An 11,362-nucleotide genomic window follows, 5' to 3' on the forward strand; every position below is an offset into this window, starting at 1 on the left:
GAAAAATGTTGTTAGTTTGAAAACAGCACAAATTCTTTATATCCTATTGAGTATCCTTAATGTTATGACCAATAACACACGTCTCTTATACATGTTTTTTCAAGCTACATGGACCTCAATCAAAGCTGCTTGGACAATTTTAATTGAATATTGCCCTGACACAAGGAAAGAAAAGGCAGTGTAAAGACTATTGTTACCAGGACCAGCAGAGAATAGAAATTGCTAAGTCAAAACAAGCACAGACCAAAACTAGGAGATCTGAGAAAACCCAAATGTCTATGTCAAATTACAGATCAAAACATGGGGAATACATACAAAAGTCCTATCCTCCCTAAATCAGTTCTAGAATAACCTTAACCCACATGTTATTGTTTCCTTGAATCTAGTAACTTGTCCACTGAAGATAGAGGGCCACATCTTAATACACCATGCATTACAGTAACACATCATATGACCATCATGGCAATGTGCATAGTGACCACAAAACATACGGGTGCCTCCATGAAAAAATACTACAAAATGGTAGAATAGAAAACTCACAGTGATGGCAATAAAAATAATATGAAGTTCAGAATGGAATCCAAATTATAAAACAGAAGCAAAAATGGACATGGCACAACACAAAGCCCCAGAATCATACCAAATATGCCTTTTACCAAAGTTCATGCAAAAAGACAAATTCCCCATGGGGAAAAAAAAACTATTTTCAGGTGTTGGTCTTATGTCTTAATATTAAAATATATAAATAAATGATGTTTTCAAATTATAATAGCAAAATACAAAATAACACATAATAAATAATATATGTGTAGGGGCCTTTTTGCAGTTTCTGGAATAAATAAGACCAATGATGGAGGCACAACCTTTTGGTACACTACAGTATCTTGGTAATGGTGTGACTGCTAATACTGAAGGCCTCTCTTTGGCTTCAGCATTTAAATAAATGGAGAAGACCCATTAGTTTAACATACTATATTGTTGGTAAAGCTGCTAGTAAGTGTGCTTATATTCTTTTTAATAACATTAGAAATCATTGTGATCAGATGGTACAGCATCTTTCAGATTTTCTTGGTGTACTATGCTGGCAGTTGGTGCCACTGTCATTTTGATCAAGTTATCCCTCCTGACCTTGGGAAGGGACATCACAGTTTGTTCAAAAATTCATTTGAACTCTTCATCCTAGCCAGAAGTTGAAACAGAGATTCCTTACATTTCCCATAATTCCCCATGAGTAAAATATTTATGCTATAAATCAATTCCTTCTTTTCTTGACTTGGATTTTGTTGGTGATAATTGCATAACAGAATTTTACAGAAAGCTATACTCTTTTGAATTGAAATGGGTAATGAGTAGGAATAATGTGAATTTTGAGTATATATTATTGTAATTATTACACGTTTACGATTTTATGTTTACACCATTCATTCAAGCATTTCTTTACATGTTTTTCATCATTTGTATGTTCAAGCTTCTTTTTTGCCATATCTATAGCAAGAACACAAGGTTCTAACAATGAACCTCATTTTATTTTAACTTAACTCTGATTGTTGTTTGGTATTGATAACTTAATAACAATAATGCTATGCACTGATAAAGTGATTACAACACTTTTGTTATGTCATATTTATTGCCACATACGTTGTACACTGTAAAATGAAGTGCATGAATGGATAAACGCGTCATGACACCACTGTCTGGCTGCCCGAATCTTGCTTCATAGATTATGTCAAATATAACTTAAATTATAAATTAAACAACTGTTTCTTTTTAAATGTGTGACATTTCTTGTGTGAGTTTGTTAAAGTGAAACTTACCAAAAACATATTTAGGTATGGAAGATTTTAAAGTTTTTTCTCTTCAGAGGTGTAGAAAGAAAGGAAGATTGTTACTCAAGGCTTTAGTAAAACTCTATATAGTACCAGATTTCTCAAAAAAGGGTGCAGAATAAAATAAATGGGGAAGAAGTGTCTTCTGTAAATGCAACACGTCTAAACATAATCTAAGATGAAACAAAAATATGGACCCTAAGATAAATGCTGTAATCAACAGAAATAATGAAGGTGGATGAGAAAAAAAAACAGCAGTTACTACCTTTGATGACATGCTGCATGTGCTGATGCTACTATTTATTCATTGTGAGCACTAATGAAATCGTCTGGAGTAGCACACTGGCTGATGGCACTCAAAGTCTGTGTGTTGTGATCCTCACAAGTTTCAAAATTTTCAAAAATGCCTATTGGGGATGCTTTCCCACCAAACCCTGGCACATAATAAAGGCAAACAGAGAATCTTTATAAATAAAAAGATTTATTTTTCACAAAAATGCCCAGAACAAAAAATAAGCTCTGTGGAGCACAAAAGGCAAAAAGGAGTTACGTGATAGGGCAAAGGCAATGGAAGGAAAACAAGTCCAAATCACAAATCTAAGGAAAATTCAAAATATATAGTACAGGGGTCAAAAACGTTTTAAATTCACAATAAGCACAGAAATTCAAAAAAACAAGTAACTTCCAAGCACATTCGAATGAACTGCAAGAAACTGTAGGTCATAGGGGCTGAGGACAGACCCTTGCAGTGATGGTCAGGTGATCCTACCTCTTATGGGATCATCCACAAAACACACAGGATGTTACAGAGCATATATGGATATATAGAAATTAAATAATCGATATTGTTAACATGAAATATTAACAAAATTCTAATCCAAATGACATTTGAACTCCAACCAGGAAGAGAATTCTGGCTGAAATAAAACACTGTTTACAGATAAAATATACAGGGGGCACATATATTAAATACTTTTTACTGGATCACTTACATGAAATTGGCTATGTTCACAGTATCAGCACAAATACAAAATAATACAAACACAAAATAAAAGTGAAATTAAAATGATCTAAAAATGTATTTAGTTGAAAAAAAAAGTATTTAATCACAAGAGATTGTAACATTATGAGTGAGACACACTGGCAATGAAAATGTAAAGACAACATCACTTGATGTTTTTCATTTCATTTTTAATTTTCTCACTAAATGTGTTCATCCCCACCTCCCTTGTATGTTTTGTGCTGTCTACTAAAAGATACCTTTTTATGTACTGTACATGGCATTCTTGTCATCATGCTAGGATCAGGGATGCTATAGGAGAACCTCTTCCTGCTCATATTATAATTTGATATTTTAAAAAGGAACCTGTTTTAAAATATATATATATATATATATATATATATTAGGCGGCACGGTGGTAGCGCTGCTGCCTCGCAGTTAGGAGACCCGGGTTCGCTTTCCGGGTCCTCCCTGCATGGAGTTTGCATGTTCTCCCCAAGTATTCAGACCCCCTTCAATTTTTCACTCTTTGTTATATTACAGCCATCTGCTAAAGTCATTTAAATTATTTTTTTTCCTCATTAATGTACACACAGCACCCCATATTGACAGACAAAAAAAAGAATTTTTGAAATTGTACTGTATTGGAGAAGTGATGAGCAGTGCCTGGTTGTCTCCACACATACCGCTTAGAATTAAGGCCAAAAAGTTCTATCTTGGTCTCATCAGACCAGAGAATCCAAGTGTCTTTTAGCAAACTCCATGCAGGTTGTCATGTGTCTTGCACTGAGGAGAGACTTCCAACAGGCCACTCTGCCATAAAGCCCTGACTGGTGGAGGGCTGCAGTGATGGTTGACTTTCTACAACTTTCTCCCATCTCCTGACTGCATCTCTGGAGCTCAGCCAAAGTGATCTTTGGGTTCTTCTTTACCTCTCTCACCAAGGCTTTTCTCCCCCGGTAGCTCAGCTTGTCGTCCCAAACATCTTCCATTTAAGGATTACGGAGGCCACTGTTCTCTTGGGAACCTTAAATGCAGCAAAATTTTTTTGTAACCTTGGCCAGATCTGTGCCTTGCCACAATTCTGTCTCTGAGCTCTTCAGGCAGTTCCTTTGACCTCATGATTCTCATTTGCTCTGACATGCATTGTGAGCTGTAAGGTCTTATATAGACAGGTGTGTGGCTTTCCTAATCAAGTCCAATCAGTATAATCAAACACAGCTGGACTCAAATGAAGGTGATCTCAAGGATGATCAGAAGAAATGGAAAGCACCTGAGTTAAATATATGAGTGTCACAGCAAAGGGTCTGAATACTTAGGACCGTGTGATATTTCAGTTTTTCTTTTTTAATAAATCTGCAACAATTTCAAAAATTCTTTTTTTTGTCTGTCAATATGGGGTGCTGTGTGTACATTAATGAGGAAAAAAATTAATTTAAATGATTTTAGCAAATGGCTGCAAGATAACAAAGAGTGAAAAATTGAAGGGGGTCTGAATACTTTCCGTACCCACTATATATATATATATATATATTTTAGGCTATTTTAGGCTATGTAAGCAACCACTAATTTACATTTCAAGATTTCCATTGAAAACCATTCAGCAGCTCAAACACTCCTATTCAATTATTATTATTATTATTATTATTATTATTATTATTATTATTATTATTATTATTTGCAAGGGTCTTTAATCAATGACCTTTTCAAGTACAAAACTATAACATTTTTTCCAGTTGGGTCACAGGAAGTTACACAAGCTGCTTATGTGTCACAAAAGGATCAAACCTGTAATCTTTCAGTTTCAGATGTAAGTTTAACTATGAAGCGCTTGACAAATTAAACACTATTAAGAAAGAAAATGTTTTTTTTTCTTTGTTTCTGGGCTTTCAAACAAATTAAGTGAAAACAATTACAGAAACATTTGGTAATTTCCAGGGTAATTTATGTGTATTTACAGGAAAAGGAGCATTTTTGAGTGAAGCTGTAAAAAGATCGCCATCTCAGAAACAAGCAAAATTGAGATCCTTCATTGAATATACAACAAGCTTTTCAAGGCAAAAAATCATTAAAAAATGTGGAGTGAATCCAATGCTTCTTGAAAAAGTAATGCAATCAAGATGTGACCCAGAATAAAGTGCCGATAGAGGGCTCTGTCATGATTACCTTCTGGCCTGTCATTTGCTGACTGTTTTGTATTTTTTTTTTCATTTTTAATTCTTATTTTAAATACTCTTTTATCATTATATTTGGTATTTTCACCATTTTCATTTTGTTTTTTAGATGCTGCCCATTTATTCTCATTTTTATGACTGTAGCAATATTATTTATAATTACAATGCCTCTTGCCTGTCACAAGACACAAAAGGTATATGACTTATTGTGTCATTATGGCCCACCTATATAAGATGGCAGAACACATGTCTTATAATTCTTGCTTTAGATCAAAAATTTTACTGAACTACTTGCTTTAGTGACAGAGGAATCTAAAAGAAGATCACCAAAGAACACTTTAATGTTAAGAATTTGTTTTGTTTTTTTGACTTCACCTTGAAGCTTTGAGTATTTGTTTTTCCATGTACTGAACTCTAGTCTGCCTTCAGTCTTGCCCGTTTAACATTTTTATCTCCTGGTCCATTTCTAAAATCCTAGAGGGAACTCTATCTCAAATCATGTGATTAACAGGCCTATTCCTATGCATATTCTCTCTTAGAAACATTAAGCCAACTTTGAGTTGCTAGTTTACCTAAAATGTACACATTTGAAGTGTTAAAGGAAAGCTGTGTAAGTGGAGAAAATAATGCCAATAAGCAGACTAGACAAAAGCACAGTATATGAGTTGCACATGTATGTGTAATTTACACTTGCTTTTCATTTTGATTTGCTATGTAGAGATTTTGTAAAGAAAGTGCAAAATGCTCAAAGGAAAGTAAAAAAAATCATATGAAAAGGAGGAGTTTTTTTGTTTTAAGAATCTAACAAAGTGGTTGAGAAGGGAAGTCAAAATACAGAGGATCAAAACACAGAAATATTTTAATCTTATTCAAAGTCTGAAAATAAAACAGGGCGTTTGAAGTGAAAATCACCATACACAAAATTTTTGAAATGTTAATACAAATACCTGGACACCACCTCTGCCAAGATGTCATCCTAAATAACCACACAGCAATAACATCACAGGTTTATAATGTGTTTTTTATATATTGTTTGTTCGGTGCCCTTGAGTGCTTTGTATAAATGAAATGAACTATTATTATTATTATTATTATTATTATTATTATTATTATTATCCCTGGAAACAGTCACCATTTCCAAAGACAAACTGATCATGAACCAGAAATTGTATAAAATGACGATAATGTGATATCAACAAAAATCTAAAATAAATTAATGAATAAACAAAGGAAAAAGCTGCATGAGAAAAAAAATGAACAGTAATTTTATAGAAAAAAAAAAACTTTGATTCCCTAAACATTAGGTCAACTGTTAGAATTGGTCATCATGTGAGTGTGCTTTTCTGCCATTTTCAAGTTCTGATATTGTTTTTTTTCCCTTGCTTTGGATAGTTTCTGTTCTGTGTGCATCTTGGTATTGCCACACTGAGTACTGATAACATCATCATTTTCTTAAGCTGCAACAGAAACATTTGATGCCATAGGTGCCATTTTGTGTAACAGCCAAACATGCTTTTTAAAAAAATTAAACTGAGGAAGCAAAGCTCTGTCAAACTGTTGCTGTTTGCTGAGTAAATTCATTAAGAAAAATAACTATCTGTAGTAATATAATTTTACTGGAAAAGTAAACAGAAAAAGAATCTTTAATGACAACGTGAAAACAGACACAAAATAACTGATCACATAAGTTTTGCCTCTTTAAAATGACACACCTAAATCATTAACTGGTGCAGCCAATTGGTTTCAGAAGTCACATAATTTACAAAGTTAAATGGAGATCAGCTGTCCGGGTTTCAACTGATTGTAGTATAAATGCACCGTATCTGAAAGGTCCAACTTGTAGTGAGTCAGCATGGTGGCCTAACCTACACAATGAGTACAAAGAAACACTCAACAGAACTCTGTGAAAAGGGTGGCAAAAAGCTCAAGTCAGGGGAGCCATACAAGAAAATATCTACGTTGCTGAATATTTCCTGGAGTCCAGTTAAATCAATCATTAAGAAATGGGAAAAGTATGAAAAACCTAAAAAATCTGCCTGGAGCAAGCCGACAAAAAAATCATTGAGTTGTCCAAGAAGAAGAATAGTGAAGGAAGACACCAAGGGACCTATGGGAACTCAGAAGGAGCTATAAGCTGCTGTAGATGAGATTAGAAAGGCTGGGCACACACAGTATTGCGGGAAAATAAGAAAGAGAAAACAAATGTTAAAAAATACAAATGACATCTTGGCTCGTGTTTGCCCAGTAGTACAAGGGAGACTCTGAAGTCAGCTGGAAGAAAATTGTATTGTCTGATAAAACCAAAGTTGAGAATTTTGGCCATGACAATAAACACCATCCCCACTGTGAAGTATGTTGGTGGCAGCATCAAGCTGCGGGGATGCTTCTCTACAGCAAGACCTGGAAGGCTTATGAGGGTAGAGGATAATATGAATGCAGCAAAAATACCAAAATCATGGAGGGAAAACCTAATGAAGTCTGCAAGGAGATTTATTTTCGCACAAAGCAATGACCCAAAGTATTAAACAAGAGCTACACAGGAATGGCTTAAAAGCAACACTAGTAAAGTCCTGGAGTGACTGAGTTAGAGTCCACATCTCAATCCAATTGAGAATTTGCGAATGAACTTGTAAAAAGCTCTTCACTCACAATCCCCATGTATGTTGACAGAGCATGAGCAGTTACGTAAAGAAGAAAGAAAAAAAGTGCAGTTTCCAGATGTGCAAAGCTGAGAGAGACATGCACATATTGAATCAAAGCAGTAATGACAGCTAAAAGTGCAACAACTAAATATTGACTTAAATACTTATATGATCAAGTATTTTGTGTTTTATATTTGTAACTAGCAGAATACCCGCGCTTCACAGCGGAGAAGTAGTGTGTTAAAGAAGTTATGTTAAGAAAAGGAAAAATTAAAAAAATAATGTAACATGATTGTTAATGTAATTGTTTTGTCATTGATATGAGTGTTGTTGTCATATCTATATCTATATATATATATATATATATATATATATATATATATATATATATATATATATATATATATATATATGTATATATGTATATATATATATATATATATATATATATATATATATAGCAACAAAATACCGCAGCGGAGAAGTAGTGTGTTAAAGAAGTAATGAAAAAGAAATGGAAACATTTTGAAAATAACGTAACATGATTGTCAATGTAATTGTGTTGTCATTGTCATGAGTGTTGCTGGCATATATATATATATATATATAAAATATACACACACACATATATAAACATATATATACACATATACAAATTAATCTTGATTAAATCATCGTATGTAATCGCACACGTAAATTTGCCCCAAATCACAAATGTTTTTTTTTTAATTTAAAAGGGTTTTAGTGGGCGACAGAATCAAATAATAGACATGGACATGAATATTGTAAACTCAAGCTCTTTTGATTTCTAAAAAAAAAAATGCTTTTAAACTGCATTTGAATTCAAAACAGAAACAAAAATATCATCCCTGGCTAAAATTGGGCAGACTTAAAAATAAAGTGGTAGTTTAATTACTTTAAGTACATTTTCAGAATGGTATTGTCTTTAAATAATAATAACCAAAATTTCAACATAAAGTGCAGTTTTTTTTCTTAAAAAAATAAGTCAGAAACATAAAAGGTAATTTGACCAGCTTACTCTTTAAACTCTGAGTAACATTAGCCACAATTCACGGAAGTCCAATGATCCCCAGTAAGAGCCACAAAGTCCGCTTTCTGTAATGCATTTAATTTTGCTTGCTTTTCAGTGTGCACAAAACCATGCTTTTGTCAAGGCTTCCGTCAGGTAGTGTTTTGAAATGTAATTTTCCTCCGATCAGTCGTAGGAACGCGCTTTATTCCAACTCTAACATTTTTGTAGCTCTGATGTGTGCATCAATCTAATTGATGTACCAGGAAATCATGCATTGACAAAAGTTCCCTTTTGCTTGGAATTGAAAGTGTGATTAAATGCGTTATTTTTTTTAACGCGTTATGGAGTACATGCATCGAAGCTTCTCAGTTGTGCTTGTGCTAAGAATAGGAAACATTTTAAAAATAACGTAACATGATTCTGCATTAACCGCATATTTTTTCATACGTCTCAAACCAAGAGGATGCGAGGGTAAAATGAATCGGGAAGCGCGCGTACATACTCAGTGCATCCCCTCTCGGGAATCGAACAGCGGATGTCGGTGCTAGAGGCGAAGCCTCTACAATTACGCCATGGATTTGATTATCATTATTTCTTTCAATCAGGTTTGTATTTGTAGGATGTGTTGTGTTCAAGTTACATTCCGTGTTTGTCAATCGTTGTAAAGATAAGAGGTTTCATTCATCGATTCGTTACTTACTGCATCAATAAACAGCTCGTCTTCTTTATCTGAGACCTGACACACTGCACGCACGGGTTTTTTTTTACACTGTCTTCCTTAGCGGGACATTGACTTTTTCCACCGTGTGCTTTGTTTCCGCAGTAGCTGCACTTATGAATATGCTTGTATGTATCAGACGCTTCATATTTTTTTGCTGCCTTCTCAGTTGTGTAATTCGGTTTTTGTTCAGCACTCTTTGGAACTGTTGCTTTTTGTCTGAGCACTGCGTCAGTTCACGTGAGCCGCTCAGTGTACATGCATCGAAGTTTCCCAGGTGTGCTGGTGCCATCTCGTGCTATGTCCACGGCTGTATTTAATGTTTGCTAAGACCCGGCACTTAAAACTTTCTCTCGCAGTTTCGCTGAGTTTGTGCCAAACACCACCCTGACCATCTCATCTTCCTCTGCATAAGCACAGTCCTTCACCCGTGAATATTTAGCAGCAGTGTTTCTATTGGATTGCCGCTGATGGACGGCCTTATATGGGCAGGCACTAAATTACAAACGCCAGCGGCAGCCTGTCTATGAACTTAATTTAAACTTTAGGTTTAAACTTTAGGTGCTTTGTTTCCGAAGTAGCAGCACTCATGAATATGGTTGTATATGTCACTCGCTCGCTTCTTATTGTTTTGCTGCCTTCTCAATTATATAATGCATGTTTTCTTCAGCGCTTTTTGGGCCTTTTCCTGGTTTTCTACGTACTGCGTGATTACGTGGGAGGCGTGATGATGTCACACGAAACTCCGCCCCCCACAGCTTTCGAGCTTAACTCTATTACAATAAATGGAGAAAAATAGCTTCCAGTTATGACCATTACGTGTAGAATTTCGAAATGAAACCTGCCCAACTTTTGTAAGGAAGCTGTAAGGAATGAACCTGCCAAATTTCAGCCTTCTACCTACACGGGAAGTTGGAGATTTAGTGATGAGTCAGTAAGTCAGTGAGTGAGTCAGTGAGGGCTTTGCCTTTTATTAGTATTGATTAATTTAGACCAATTTGCAGGGGTCTGTTTTAACTGTGACATTAAAGAGTCTTTTTCTTTTGATCAATGTCAGAAAGCCAAGTTAAATCCACTATGATTCAAAATAGTATAACAAATTTCTAAAACTTCAAATTTCCAAGGGGTGAATACTTTTTATCGACATTTTATTAATAAAAATAAGTTCCTTTACTTTTTAGCTACATAAAGGATCTTCCATGGAATGCATGAAGTCAGTGCACATCGTAAACAAAAAATGCATTCCCATAATACTCTGCTTCTGGTTTGAAGGCATGACTCTTGACCAGTTAATTAGGGGGATAGATGGATCTCATTTTAAGCGTACAGTTTTATGGCAATGTGTTTCTTGTTTATAATGTGTGATGGGTTTTCTGGAAGAATGTGTTTAACAATATTTTAGCAAACAAATGCATATATTTTGTACGTTTTGAGCATATGACTGGATAACTGACGCCTGGATTATGTGGTACAACTGACATGAGGTTATTTTTTTCATTATTTTATTTATATTTTTCCATGGACTTTTTCACAATTTTCACCATTTGGTTTATATATCATAAACCCTTTTCTCTTCATTCTGCATTAAAAAATTAGTTTAAACGTTTTTCTCAGTGATCACTACAAAGTACATGGGTGGAGTATTTTTTAAAGTTATTTAATTACATTAGCCCTGAGATACCACAAGAATTTCTTTAATTTCTTTTTAATTATGGTGAAGGCAAAGATCATAGTTTTGGATGATGATCAATTACATTTTTTTATTTTTCTAATTTCCTAATGATTCTGCTGTTAGCATCAACCACAAGTAAACAGATTATAACTTAGATAGTTTGTGCAAATTTTAACCATTTCTTTTTAGTGCATCAACTTTATTAGAATTTTTGACTTCTGCCACATTATTTATATAAATCGATGATGTAAAAACATAAACATGCCTATTGCAATATTTTAATATTGCAGGTAGGTG

The sequence above is a fragment of the Polypterus senegalus genome, chromosome 2 (assembly GCF_016835505.1).
Source record: "Polypterus senegalus isolate Bchr_013 chromosome 2, ASM1683550v1, whole genome shotgun sequence".
NCBI classification, from domain to species: domain Eukaryota; kingdom Metazoa; phylum Chordata; class Cladistia; order Polypteriformes; family Polypteridae; genus Polypterus; species Polypterus senegalus.